Source organism: Humulus lupulus, chromosome 9, assembly GCF_963169125.1.
Source record: "Humulus lupulus chromosome 9, drHumLupu1.1, whole genome shotgun sequence".
Classification (NCBI taxonomy): domain Eukaryota; kingdom Viridiplantae; phylum Streptophyta; class Magnoliopsida; order Rosales; family Cannabaceae; genus Humulus; species Humulus lupulus.
Window position 1 is genome coordinate 132,602,249 of NC_084801.1, and position 15,731 is coordinate 132,617,979.

Consider the following 15,731-nt stretch of genomic DNA (forward strand, 5'->3'; position numbering starts at 1 on the left):
CCCCCTCCTTAACATAATTAAACTTAATTCAAGTAAAGAAATGCCTTAGAATTCAATTTATAAGGGAATTACTTGTCTATGTATCTTTCCATTCAATCTTTTAGTTCCCTACTTTGCCTCAACCATTATGCACGACGTCCTTAAAGCCTATATGCGATGAATAAACTCTGACAACCATGACATATTTGCTTATTTGGACAGAAACATAATTTAATTTCTTTCTAAATGAAAAGGAATGATTAATTACAAATAACATAAAGAAATAAGTCTTTTTTTCAAGAGGTATAACTATAAAATTGATTTATTTGTTACTTAATTGACAATAGACCAATTTCCCTTTTTACTTGGGAGTATTAAACACACCTATAATTATGAGTTTCATGTTACTTTTACCAAGAGACATGTCAAATATGGGACATCCTAATTCAGTTGAATGGGATGACAGTTTCTCATTCTGCATTTCCTAACATAATTTTTATCAAATCACACATCACAGTATACCAGGCCTTCTAATTCTTTAAGTGGCTTATCTAAAAGATTTGTGATATAACTAGGAAGACGTTTCAAATACCACACATGGGTTGGGCATGCCAGTTTGATGTAACCAATTTGATATCTTCGTATTCAAGAATCAACAATCTTGAATCTGAATTGTTCACAAAATTTTAGGGCTTCTTTATCATTTCCAATTACTCGATAATTTTCACAAGCACAAATCCATATTTTTATAGGCCCAAAATTTTTTTCACAAAATAAGCCATCTTTTTCAAGTTTATTGGTTTTGTAATGAAAAGTGTAGGGTTTTGTTACCTCTCCAATTATTTCTCCAACATGTAGGATTTTTTTGCTCCAAGCACTTATTTGTTGAGGTGAAATTGATCCAATTAAAATTAGTTGATGTTTATACCGTTGATCATAGAAGAAATTTTTTTATTCCTTCCGATTATGCGTCCTTCCTATTAAATTGGAATTTCTTCTCTGTACAAGGAAATGATTCAATTCCGTAGCCAAGGATCGTAGTTCTCGAACGAGCAATCGAAAAGATTCTAGAGAATCCTTGGGTTTAGGTATTGGTCCTCCAATGATCAGAGTATAACTCAGATCATCATAGCGATTTGATTGTCCTCTTTGCGTGTTTAAATGATCACACAGGTTGGAGTGAGGATTAGAGCGCAAGCTCTGAGTCGAACTCAACTGATTTCTCAGATCGCTTTCATGCTGATGGGAATTCGTGTTACAAGTACTCCCGGTCTTTCCCTTGCGCTAGCTCTCCATCCATTAACTACCACCCACGAAGCTTAATGCTCGAGGTTGAGGTCGAGGAGCTGGATTATTAGCACGAGATCGTGGGGAATGTGTGTCTTCTGTAGGTACAGAATGTCACATTTCATTCTCGCGCCCTGAAGCATTCCTATGTGGGCGTGGTGGTGTTGGATGATGAATAGTCTAGGGAAGATGCCTTATTGGTGAAGCAATATGTACCCCATCTGGGTAGACCAAATTGGCTCACCCATTATCTACTCTAATTTTCTGAGTTGGTGGCAACACAGAGTTATTACATGGTACTTGAGCGGCTGGCAGAGGTGCTGGTGGATTCACGGGGATCTCCTCCCTTCTCGATGTGGTCTCAGCTCGCCCTACCTGACCAGGCTAATTTCTGTGAGTGTGGGTCACTTTTCCATTACTGCAGTTATTAGAAGAAGGGTTGTTCATCAGAGTCTGTTCAGATGGCACAGAGCTTGGTGTTGCTGTTCTGACAGAATGGCTTACATTAGATCGATTATTCTTGTGGGACCCACTTTGCCTCCTTCCTACATTCTCTTCAGTTATTGGAGGAGGTAGTCAAGCCATGATCTCGTATATTTGCTTGTTAGTCTGGGCAAGGTGGCTCCTTAGCAAGGCATTTTCAATCTCAATGGCAATCAAATACCCATGGTTAGGGTTCGATGGGTGTGATGCCAAACTTTCAGTATCGTCCTAGCCTACGTGTTGTTTTCCAGGATGGCGTTGTGCAGACGTACCTTCCTCAGTGGGAATGGTTGTACGATAATATTTATGATCACCAGTGTTATCCCCGAATTTCATTTGATGACGTGGCAATAGGATGGGACAAGTTGCAATGCATGGTCAGTAAATGACACATTAATAGTCAATAAATGTGTTGACTAAAGAAGTGAAAAGGTTGGAAATTAATCTTCAGAGTTGTGATATTACTGGTCACAAAATTGATTTATCTGGTCAGGAAATAATTTGACTGACCAAGAAAGGTTTTCGTCTCACCAGTAAGGTTTTTGACCGACCAGTAAAAAATTATGTCAGACCAGTCACTTCAGAAAATAGTGTTATCTAACCAGTAATGTGTTTTGCCCGACTAGTAAAGTGTTTTGGCCGACCAGTCACTTTAGGAATTAGGTTTATCCGACAAGTAAAGTGTTTTGGCTGACCAGTCACTTTAGGAATCAGGTTTATCTGACTAGTAAAGTGTTTTGGCCGACCAGTCACTTCAGAAAATAGTGTTATCCGACCAGTAAAGTGTTTTGCCCAACTAGTAAAGTGTTTTGGCCGACCAGTCTCACTTCAAAGAGTGGAGTTGGCCGACCGGATGTGTCAAAATCTCAGGAGTTAACTGCCCAGTGACATCTTTACATAATGTCAATAACAACTTCAACCCGAATGGCTCGCAACTACCGCGAGAATCTCTCAGATATCCCGAAGTAATAGCTATATTGTTGTAATTTAAATTTGTTTATTATTTATTAATTAAAGTCGGTTGAAACAACCAAGGACCCCGTCAAAACGGGATATTTTTCATGTACGATCCATGAGCCTATAAAGAAATAGCTCATGGCATCATTTGGGGGGACGGATCATTTTGAGACTTTGGGACTGTGACTTGGGGTATTCTTGGGGCATTTTCTACAAGAGCTTAGAGAGAGAAAGCTTGTATTCCTTAGAGAGAGAAACTCTGTATTTTTCTACTTACACTTGAGAAACTCAGTTGGTTCAGGTCCATCTGATCTTAAGTGTAGGCCACATATATCACAACTCCAAGTGGATTAGGGTATTACTAACAAATTGGGGCTGAACCACTATAAAATTATTGATGTCATTATTTTCTATTTAGGCTTACTGTAGTTTTGATGTCTACTCATCGTTGGCCAAAATCGTGGTCAACATTTTTGGTGCTTTCATTGAGAGCCTGAATAGAAGAAATACACTGCCCCACCAATATGGCTCCCAAGAATATCAATATGGCCTCCAAAAAGCCAAGTACATCAAAAGAGCTTGCTAGAGCAGAAGGTCCTGGACCTCAGAACCTTGAGACTGAGCCTAGGGTCTTTCTCGAGGAGACCACTCCAGAAGTTGAACAACTCCAGGAAGCAATAGGCTCTTTCCAAGAGGAGATGATGAAATTTCAATGCCCGGCAGGAGTCTTTCGCTGAAGAGATGGCCAGGCAGAGAGCTGCGTTAGAGCAGCAAAGGCGCGATATGGAGGCCAGAAGCGAAGAGACTAGAGACACCATTAAGCAGAACTTGCTCTAGAAGTGGCTACCCAATTGGCCCAAGCCAATGCTCAAGCCGCGGCACAAGCAGCCACCTAGAGAGCAAGAAATAATAATGCTGGTCGGAGGACCACTGACAGAGCCAATTCTCGGGGACCGGACAGAAGCAGTAGTAACCCCCCCAGTCGGGAGGATGATGGGGTTCGATCCTGAACTGCCTCGACACAGAGGGAGAACTCTAGAACCCCCTCTAGGAGCCACCGATCAGAAACTTCTAGATCACGGAGTCACCGGTCGAGCAGTAAGAAGACTCCACCCAGGCATGATCAGACGAGGACTCCTCGAGATAAAAAAAAACTCATAGTTACAAAGATGGACATGGTCGAGACGAGGGGGGCAGTCATCAGACCAACCGGTCAAAAGAAAAAGAAAAGGAAGGCACTAACCAACAAGGGGGAAAAGACTGCCCGGGACGTACTGAAAAGCCTCGGCTACATCCCGTCCAGCATCATAGTGGGGAAAAGGAAATCCTGCACAGTAATACATTTGAAAAATCTAAGAGCACAGTATTTGATCGGTTAGGAAGACGCACTTCTCGAAAGGATCTAAGGGATGTTGTCTATGACAAGAGAAGGACTGTCCCGGTCGAAGGGTGAGATCTGAACCGCCCTGCCAGTCAAGTAGAAATACTTGACGACAGTGTGCCAGATAGAAATGCCCGACCAGGCGGTCAAAACCTTGAGCCCCCAATGGTCGCCCTAGCCATCCTAGCCCAGCTTGATGCATTAGCGGCTGCAGTTCAAGGTTTGTCAAAATGACATTTTGGAATGGATGTTGTAGACCACAGGAGTGGCAGTCCCTTTTGTGCTCGAATTAGAGCAGCCCAGCCACCGACAAAATATAAAGCACTGGTGCTGCTGGTATATACAGAAAAGGCGGATCCCATCAGACATGTTGGGAAATTTGAGGACCAGATGGAACTACTCAGGGTAAGTGATGATTATCGGTGTAGAGTTTTCCTGACTACATTGTCAGATACTACCCAGGAGTGGTATTGTAAGTTTAAGCCAAGTTCCATCACCTCTTGGGAAACATTCAGGAAGGAGTTTTGTAGACAATTCAGCGCTGCTCAGACTCCACTAGTTTATGCCAACCACTTGGCAGATATCAAACAAGGAAAGGATGAATCCCTAAAGAATTATATACAAAGATTCAGGAGAGAGGCCAATAGAGAAACTGCTGTAGGAGATGAGGGGAAGATGGTTGCCATATCTTCTGGAATAACTTATCGAAGCCCTTTGTGGGATAGTATACATAGAAATCTGATTTCAACACTTCCACAATTTCATGACCGAGCAGACAAGTATATGAAGTTGGATGATGCAATCGAGAAAGAGGAGAACGGCATAAACAATCCGGCGGATCGGCTGACCCTCCTAAGAATGGTGGAAACAATCAGAATGGTGGAAAGAAACGTGGGAATAACGGGTCTGATCACCATGAAGAAAAGAAGGCTAAGTCAAGTTCAAACGAAAAGCCCACCAAGTATGAGCCTCAGTTCGCCAATTACACCACTCTCTCGACTAGCCGAGCAGAAATATATCTTGCTAGTCATGAAGAAGTTCCCTACAAGAAACCTCCACCCATCAAGAAAGAGATGAGTAAGAGAGACATGAATAAGTTTTGTCGTTTCCATGGAGATTATGGTCACAACACGAATGAATGCAATCACCTCAAAGATGAAATAGAATTTCTTCTCCAATCAGGCCAGTTGAAAAAGTACCAGGCAGAGACACCCCAAGGAGAAGGAGGCAGTAGCAATCCTGGGTTCAAACGACGGAGATCTATACCCTTGCAACCCGGGCCTGTGGACTTTACCTTAGACACTATATGTGGGGGTCTACGCACAAAGGGAGAGGTATGCCCGAACACTTCGACATGAGCTAGAGTGCTAGGATCAGATTGGGTGAGTGGAGCACGATCAGAAACCACTGGAATGGCGAGCATCAAGGGATATATTATCACTAAAATACCGCTTTCAGAGTGGTAGCTTAATTTCAAGTTGTTTAACTTGTTATTTGAGTTTTGTTTATGAGCTGGTTATTTGCTAACCAGTCATTTATTTATTTTTCAACAATTTTTGTTGTTTAAGACTCATTATTAAACACGTTTTGTCCTTTTTTTTTTACGAGTAATAAAAGAGACTGTGTGCAGCGTGGTCGATTTTTGCTACCAATGTGCATGTGTGTTAACTATCCAAACAGTGTTCAACTGGTCGGTAAAATTGGACAGTGTTCAACTAGTCGGTACGTTCAAGTAGTGTTCAATTGCTTGAATATTTTCCATATATTTTATGTGTTTCACGAGTAATTAACTGTTCGAACAGATTCGGTCAAGTAGCAAGTGACCAAGGATCTTTCAACCCTCGATCACTTGGGGGGTACATGGGGTATACTAGTATATAATTTAACACAAGAAATAAGAGCACGAGTTAAGATATCTATTTTTAGGCTGACTTGTAAATTTTCGAAGTCAAAAAAGGCCATTAAGCTAACTTGGTTGACAAAGCTTAAGTAACTTGGAATTTTTTAAAATTTCAAGTTAGAAGCAGATATTCGTGTGACAATAAACATTATGCTCATAAAATTTTAGAGCAATAAGAGTGTGAGAAAGTATACTTAGTAGGGACTTATGAAATGTCTAAGAATTTCTAAGTACTCATGCGAAAATATAAGGCATATATCAGAGTGACTTTACTATTCACAAATAACTTATAATGTTTTAAGTCTAAAAATACTTAGAATGTTTCAAGTTAGCAAAGAAAAGTAAAGTATAAATTCCAACAACTCGGCCTTACGAGAAAAATATCAAATCTGGTAAGTAGCAGTTGTCTTCACGAAAGTACGAACAAAGATACACTACTAGCCAGATACAAAGTTCAGCTGGTCAGGTGTAAAGTTTTCCTGGTCGGGAGAGCAAATACAACTTCCCTGGTCAGCTGAGCATGTTCCACTGGTTGAGTAGGAAACTTTGTTGATGGATAGGAAGCCCTCAGGTCGGCTAAAAGTGTCTACTAGTCGGGTAAACTACTCCCTAATTGGTTAACACCATCGTCAATATCCAGGACCTCCTCTCGTCGGTTTTTCTTGAGTCTTCTCCTTCAGTTGGTCGGTCAATGTCTTATTGGCCTGGACTTTCTTGTTGTTCTCATCAACCAACTCCTTCAACGATCTATCTCAGTCAGCAATTGTTTTCTCAGCCTGCTCAGTCTTTTCATGGAGATCTTTCTCAGACTTAGTCAGACTTTCAATCTTTGCTTGGGCTTCCACCAATTGACCAGCTTCTTATAGTCTACTGCTCATCGTTGAGCATGACTAACAGTGATGAGTCCCTGGAGTGAAAACAAACACGAGCAAATGAATGCAAAGAAAAAATATTTACTACCCAGAAAAATATTTTCTCTAAGCAGTAAAAATATTTATTACCCAGTAAAATGTTTTCTCTGAGCAGTAAAAATATTTTACTACCCAGATAGAAAGTATGAGAGCAACAATAATAATAAGAAATTTTGGTGCCCAAATGCATGAACCTTAAAGTTGTTGCACAAGCCCGAAATCTTAAAAGCATGCAAAATCGAGCAATTATGGGGCTTATCCGAGCAACTAGGCGCGCGACCGAGCAGCTATGGTGTCTGAGTGGCCATGCTGTCTACTCAAGCGGATGTGCCATGTTCCCAAGCAGTTGTGCATAGTGTCCAAGCGGCTGTGGTGCATCCGAGGAGCAGCAAGTCCGAATAAGAATTGGTGTCCGAGCGGCTGGGGTAGTGTCCGAATGGCTGGGGTGCATCCGAGGAGCAGCATGTCTGAATAGGCATGTGTAATGCCCCAAATTTCCTAATAAGGTTTAGGACCTTGATTAGGAGGCTGGGAGGGCCATAATTGATTTATTATGATATTTAATGATTATATGCATGTTTACGTGAATTATATTAGTATATGATGGTGAATGCATGCATATGGGTGTATTTATACTTATAAGGGCATTTTGGTAATTTGGCCTGTTGAGGGCATATTTGTAAATTGGGTGCATACTGTAATTTGTGAATGAGATTTCATTATTATGGAGATATATTCGAGCTATTCGGCATGAGACGGTCATATATAATGGATTAGTGGTTTTGTCATAACGGGGTCAATTTTGGGGTAATAGAAATGTTCATTTGGTGATAGATTGGGAATATTTGAGATCAGGGTGAAATTCTGGAAGTTTTGACTATAGTGTCCCCGGGGGTGTTTTCAGGACCCCGAGCACTAGGTTTTATTTGAGGTTACTTAAGCTTGAAGTAGCTTGTCAGATAAGAACGTACGTTAGAAAACCTTTCGTTTTCTCTCTGACGGTCCGTTATACCGTTTGAGCATTTTTTTTTGAGGAAATCCTGAGTTCTAGGAGTCGGAATCAAGCGAGGGTCGAGGCATAGCGATCCTAGGAAAGAATAGAAGCTTCTTAACATAAGGATTTGACGGAAAACAACCCAATCAAAGGTGACCGCTAAGGGCTTAAAGGTTGATCGTTCTCAAAGGTCGTTCTTATATTGGTTCTTGCTCGAATCTGAGATAAGAAAACTGCACCCTGTGTATATGTGACATGCATGGCTATTATGGATGCATGTTGGTTGATTATTGAGCATGACATGCATGGCTATTATGATGCATGTTGGTTGGTTATTGAGTATGACATGCATGGCTATTCTTGATGCATGTTGGATGTTTAAATGTAAACATTGATAGCATAATGAATGTCTGGCAATCTTGCCCATTTGCATATGATTATTAATGAGGCATGCTGGATGATTAAGTGCGATGCATGTGATGCACGAGAAACAAGTGATTAAGGCATGCCATGAATGATGAATATGAGATTGGCCAGAGCTTGAGTCTCTGAGTTTGTGCATGATCATGATTATGCTAGCAACTGTTTAGTAAGCATGCTGAATGCCCTATTCTTGGATAACTGGCATATGATACATATTGATAGCATTGTTTACTTGTGCATGGTACTGACTAATTAGTCAGATTTGGCAAAGGGGCTAGTATCAGCTGTGAAGCTGTGACTCATTAGTCAGGTTCAACAGTGGTACTGGGCACTGGTTACATTGTACTGACTCATCAGTCAGAATTGGCAAAGGTGTTGGTATCAACTGTGAAGCTGTGACTTAAGAGTCAGGTTCGGCAGTGGTACTAGGCACTGGTCACGTTGCACTGACTCATCAGTCAGAATTGGCAAAGGTGTTGGTATCAGCTGTGAAGCTGTGACTTATGAGTCAGGTTCGGCAGTGATACTAGACACTGGTCACATAGCGCTGACTCATTAGTCAGAATGGCCATAGCGTGGATCACGCAAGCCAACGGAGATTAGATCTAATCGACCATCAGCATTGAATGACTCAAGGAGCATTAATGCCAAACTGACCTCGAGGGTCGATGAGTGAAATAAGTGCTTGGAGGCTAGTGGCTTACCTAGCAGCCACTCTCCCTCTTGAATCATGTGATGCTCACTCATTGGTTTGAAAGTTTTACGCTCAGTGTGATTATAATGATAATCATTTGATAATGCTTATGTATAAAGTGTTATGTTTTCTTGCTGGGCTTCGGCTCACGGGTGCTATGTGGTGCAAGTAAAGGCAAGAGGAAGCTAGACCATCCTTGAGTTGGAGAGCTTAGGTGATGACGTGTACATATGCAGCTGCTCGTCCGTCACGGCCGAGGTTTAAAGTGGAACTAGGGTTGAACCCTGTTTTGCCGCTTAGAACGGCCTGTTGTAAATATTTTTCTGTAACAAACTCTGAAATTTATATTTTCAGGATCCCAATGTATATATTAAACGTTCTAGTGAAACGTTACATCTTAACAAAAATGTTTATTCCCTAAACTGCTAATCATACTTAGTTTCACGATTTTGGCCAAATGACTCGATTAGCGAGTTTAGCACTGTTTACAAGGCACACCGTAACGGTCCCGGGAGTTGGGGCGTTACAGCATAGGTGTCCGAGCAGCTGGGGTGGTATTTGAGCAGCTGGGGTGCATCCGAGAAGCAGCATGTCCGAGGAGTAGCATTACCAAGGAGCTATTTGAGTTCCGAGGCACAAGGGTTCCAAGGGACAAAAGAAATATGATCAATTAGGAATGGTAAAAGAAATAAGTTTGATGGGCTAAAGGAAAACTTTGATCGTGGGTTTACTTTAAAAGTGAAAGTTACTGACCGGGTGGAAGCTTTTGGATGACGTGAATAACTATCAGCTAGAGAAAAAGTTTATCATATGAGAAAATCATATAATAAACTTAGGGGACAAATGTTATCCCAAAATTTCATTCGATGACGTGGCAATAGGATGGGACAAGTGGCAATGCATGGTCAGTAAATGACACATTAATAGTCACTAAATGTGTAGACTAAAGAAGTGAAAAGGTTGCAAATTAATCTTTGGAGTTGTGATATTACTGGTCACGAAATTGATTTATCTGGTCAGGTTTCTGTCTGACCAGTAAGGTTTTTGACTGACAAGTAAAAAATTATGTCTAACCAGTCACTTAAAAAAATAGGGTTATCCGACCAATAATGTGTTTTGCCCGACCAGTAAAGTGTTTTGGTCAACCAGCTACTTCAGAAAATAGAGTTATCCGTCCATTAAAGTGTTTTGTCTGACCAATAAATTATTTTGCCCGACCAGTCTCACTTCAAAGAGTGGAGTTGGCCAACCAGATGTGTCAGAATCTCAGGAGTTAACTACCCAGTGACTTCTTTACATAATCTCAGTAACAACTTCAACCTGAATGGCTCGCAACTACCGCGAGAATCTCTCAGATATCTCGAAGTAATAGCTATATTGTTATAATTTAAATTTGTTTATTATTTATTAATTAAAGTCGGTTGAAACAACCAAGGGCCCCGTCAAAACGAGATATTTCTCATGTACGATCCATGAGCCTATAAATAAATGGCTCATGGCATCATTTGGGGGGATATATCATTTTGAGACTTTGGGACTGTGACTTGGGGTATTCTTGGGGCATTTTCTACGAGAGCTTAGAGAGAGAAAGCTTGTATTCCTTAGAGAGAGAAACTTTGTATTTTTCTACTTACACTTGAGAAACTCAGTTGGCTCAGGTCCATCTGATCTTAAGTGTAGGCCACATATATCACAGCTCCAAGTGGATTAGGCTATTACTAACAAATTGGGGCTGAACCACTATAAAATTATTTGTGTCATTATTTTCTATTCAAGGCTTACTGTAGTTTTGACGTCTACTCGTCGTTGGCCAAAATCGTGATCTATAATCAGATCTCTCTTATTCATTATTGCGCATAGAACGGGTAACAACCATGATGATTGTTGGGTTGAATATCGTGCAATATTTCAAACTTAATCTGCTCTCAATGAAAGCACTAATTTGTTGATGTAGTTTTTTTGTCAACAAGGGATTTAGAAATCTAAAATAGAGAGATTAAGCTTACAGTAAACCAAATGTAAAGAAATATAAACACACACACAATTTACGTGGCTTAGTGGTTAAAATCCTCCTTGTCCACGAGTCACTATTATTGATATGTTCAGGAACCCTAGACGAAATTGTTTATGACAATTTCAGCAGAGTTTTTGCATATAGGATGTCCATCACTTTTAATGTCAATTTCCCTTGTATTTATAGGAAATTATGATGGACAATATTGGGTAACTGTACTATAAATGGTAACATACAACATTGGCTAACTTCCCAAATTAATGGAAATTTAAATATCCTAATAAGGCCTATTGCCATTTAAATTAATCAATAAATGTATATAACTATTATGTGCATTTATTGCGCATACCAAGCATCTGAGTCTGTAGGGATTCTTCCATGTGCGTCATTGAACCACCCTGGGCTAGATGCCATTCTCGAGTTGGACATGAATGGAACAGGACGGCTTGACTTAGATAATGTTCAGGCTTGATACCAATGATCTGGACCCTAGGTACCTCGATCTCTATCATTTGCATCTCTAATGGTTTGGAAGATCCTGGGTTGTTCCGGACTCAGTGACACAACCTCGAGCTGTTTTGTCTAAAGTTAATGAAACATCTCTGAAGTCATGCCTCGTTTATTTATTTTTCCCTAGCTGTACCCCGAGCTATATAGTTGAGCTCGTATTTTTCGGGTACAAAAATTCTAACAAAAAGGAGTGTCATTGGAACCCTAACTTGACTCTTGAAGACTCCACTAGAAACTCAAGAACATCACCAGAATCTGGAAACTATCAAGAACCTGGTTGAATGCCCAGAATGTGAAAAAATTCCAAAGAGCCTAAATGGTCGATTATGGCTAGTTTTAAAACTAGCACATACCTAAAATAATGCTAAGAAAGGCAAAAATAACCTCTAAATCCTAAGAGCCTAAGAGCAAACCCAGAAAATAGATATATTCAAACAGAAAATATGAAAGAAGCTTACTCGATATGAAGCTCTAATGAGCCTCGTTCGAACACGGAAGCACTTCGTGCGATTAACCCAAAAATAGCTCGATTCTCTCCAGCCTTCCAAAATAACTAACGGTGAGCTTCTGGATTGATGAAGTGTTCTTGGCGAAGGGAAGGATTTTTAGAGCTCTGAAGTGGAAAAGGTTTCGAATGCAAAAGTGAAGATTGAGAGGCAAAGTTTTGAATTTATACTCGTGAACTTGGACAAGAACCAATCCAACCCCAATCACTGATCACCAAGGGAGTAGGTACTGATCTTGATCCAATGGTCATTGTTACCAAGGCACATATCATGATCAAAAATTGGGAAAAAGACGCCTCGAGTACAGCATGAAAGGATTCCTCGATACGAAATAGATGTCTTGGGCGTGGAAAAAACCCTTCATTAAGTGGCATCAATTGATGGGCCCAACAATAGAGAGTCGACACGTGGCATCACCTTTTTGAAGGTGTTAGGCCTCGTGGAAGCCCAACTGTCTCCTCTCAAGTGTGTCCCCCAAGATTACTCTTCTCAGTCTAAGTCTCCACTGTCTGAGGAGGAGTGAAGACTTGGGGGGGGGGGGAGGAATTTTATTCATGTTTTCTCCAAGTGACATGTGGCAATCATTAAAGAGTAATTAAGACTCATGGAACTTGATTAAGCCCTTTAGAGCTCTCCTTGAGCTCCTCAGAAAGGAAGCCTTGCCCTTTATTGATCGTTCACCACCTCCGCAGAAGTATGTCCTCGAGGAGGGCTACTTCCCGAGAACCACATGCAGAATGTCCTCTCCAGATCCTCTCCTCCATTTGCATTAACCAGGCCTACGAGATCAATCATCCAGACCTAGAGTAGGGTGCCAGGTGTCAAGTACGACGACCTTGAACCACAAGCATCCATTTAACATTTTACTATTGCACAAATCATGGTGTAAAGTCCATTCAAGCGACAAACAGGATGTCTCACGATGTCGTCTGATATGGGAAAACGTGCAGCTATCTATTGTTAAGGAGGTGCCACCACAAAAAGTAGTGGGCTAAAACTTCATAATTGGGCCAATTGTGATATGCCTGGGCCCACCAGCATATTAACTAATGGAATGTATTACTTATTATTCATTTAATACTCTATTAAGGGAGAATAATTATAATTACTCCTGATTACAGAACAAATTGACACAACCATCTATAAATAGGGCTAGGGCACACATTGTAAAGGATGAGACATTTTTTTTGTATTCATATCATTACTAAAATGATGCCTGAAATTTCATTGAAGCTGGAACCCCTAAGCATCTCTCATCCTAATACAATTGACTCATGGACTATGGTTAATTAATAACCTGAACCACGTAAATCTATGTGTCTCCTTCTATATTTCTTTAAGCTTTTGTTTAATTAGTTGTTAGGGAAAAAGCTAGTCAACACTCCTAATCCTAACGAAATTTTGGGTTCATAACAAATGTACTCTAACCTAACTAAAATTTTTAAAACCTGCAAAATAACACATAAAATCCCAGAACAGACATTCACAATATAACAAACATTTATAAATACTCATTTAATACTAAATATTTTAACTCTAATCAAATAATACTAACTTTTTTTTTTTCAAATAACATTAAATTTACCAATTTAAATTAATTTACCATTTTCCTAACATTAACAACAAATAGCACATATAGCATACCCACATTATTTACCACTTTCAATTAATATTTTTTTTACTGCCGATTAACCTAAAAAAGTTTAATTTATATTAGTTCAAACACTAAAACATAATATTTTCAATATTAACTTAACTACAAATATAATTTCATAATTTAACCAAGAACAAAAAAAACTCACTGGCGGTGGTGGTGGTCGCTTGAGTGGTGGAGGTGGGGGTGAGCCCCTGTGATACAAACACAACGGAGAGAGAGTTGTTGAGAGTAGAGATAAGAGAGAGACAAAGAGGTGGTGGTGGTGGCTGGCAGTGCTACAAAAACATAGGAAAAAGAGAGAGAGTTACAGAGAGATAAAGATAAAAGAGTTAGAGGGAGAGAGAGAGAGAGAGAAATTCGATGTTAGTTAGGGTGGGGTCAGCGAGGTGGTGTTGGGTGGTGGTGGTGGTAGATGTGGGGTGGGTTTGGTGGTTAGTGTGTAAGTAGAGTGAAAAGAGAGAGAGAGAGAGAAACAAAGAAATGGTGAAGTGGGGAAGAAGAAGGGGAAGGGTCTCTTATTTAATCGAGCCTTGACATGTGTCACCGCAAATACCACAACTAAAATTTGACCACGAAAAATTTCTCCCAAAATTTTCACACATTTCCAAAATTTCTATACTTTTAGGGGCCAGATGTCACTACTAATATGCCTCATGTCGCCAATAATGATTTTTAAAAATTAAAATTTAAAAACAAATAAAAATATATATCGATTATAAATTTTTAAATATCAAGAAAACACCATTACAAAATTTTAAAAATTTACAACTTTAGACATCCTTACTAGATCAAGAAAAATAATTATTAAAATGAATTAATAAATTTGTAATTAAACATTTATAGAATATTAAAAGGAAAAACTATTCATTAGTTAATTATAAATAAATGAATAACTAATAAAAATATTCATTTCTTAAATATTTGTCGGATAACTACTCGAAGTGTTCTAAGATCAATGATTGCACTAATCAACAATTGTGTTTATTCACTTTATTAGTCAAAACGGTGAGAACGGTATTGATCACCGTCAATCTCACCCAAATCAGGTCTCAGATATTTTATTTTAAATTAAAATATGTAGGACCTAATAATAAATTACACTAATAATATTATGCACCATTAGTGGTGCCCTTTAGAAATTCTCTATTATATTAACTTTTAATAATATTATATTCAATTTCTTATTTAATTATGTAGCCCCCTGGCTTTTTAAACTGAAAGAAAAGAAAATCAAATTGGAAAGGAACTTGTTTCATATTTAAAAAAAAATCGTTGAAAACAAAACCTAAGGGAAATTTCATGATTATGCATGATAATATACCTTAATGATAAAATATGACAAAATTTTTAGGCATCACAAAACTAAGCCTCTTTTTATAAAATTTTGACTATAATGCTCCTCTCATTAATAATTTTTATCTCTTTCTCTCTACCATGACGGCACCACCACCATCACCTCACTATTGAAGCTCTTTTTCTCTCTCACAAATCGTCTCTCTCCTTTCTCCTTGTGATATCCACCCATGACCATTAAAACCATTGAAGAATTCATGACCATTAACACCACCATTAAAGCACTCGTTGATGAACTCATCGACATTTTGTGTTCTACATCTAAAAGTTAAGGTTTTATACACTTTACACTAGTAGATCTCAAAAAAATACCAACATTAAAACAAAATCACTTGAAACTAACATATGAGTGAAATGTTATGCATCACCTAAGTTTTCATCAAATTTCAGCATAGAGCATCGCAAATGCATCACATTTGCATCGAAAACGCATCATTTTTGGCCGAAAATCGAGCTTTTATGGGTGCATTGTAGCAGGATCGCATTTGCATCAAAAATGCATCACTTTTTGCCAAAAAAATAGTGTTCATAGGTACATTGCATCAACATCGTATTTACATAAAAAAAATGCATTATTTTTTTAGCCAAAATAAACTTTCATGGGTACATTGCATTTGCATCGAAAATGCATTGCTTTTTCTCTTTTGCCACGTATCAAGTTGTCATGGGTGCATCGCAACAA

At 39.2% G+C, this 15,731-nt stretch overlaps 1 long non-coding RNA gene across 1 annotated transcript in view; it reads right to left on the minus strand.

Annotated features, from left to right (window-relative positions):
* LOC133802270 (uncharacterized) overlaps positions 1–14,109 on the minus strand; it is a 46,197-nt gene extending 32,088 nt beyond the window's left edge. Inside the window, exon 1 of the long non-coding RNA XR_009877230.1 lies at positions 13,842–14,109. This is a non-coding gene — a long non-coding RNA (uncharacterized LOC133802270). The remainder of the gene's footprint in view (positions 1–13,841) is intronic.
* Positions 14,110–15,731: the final 1,622 nt, after the last annotated feature.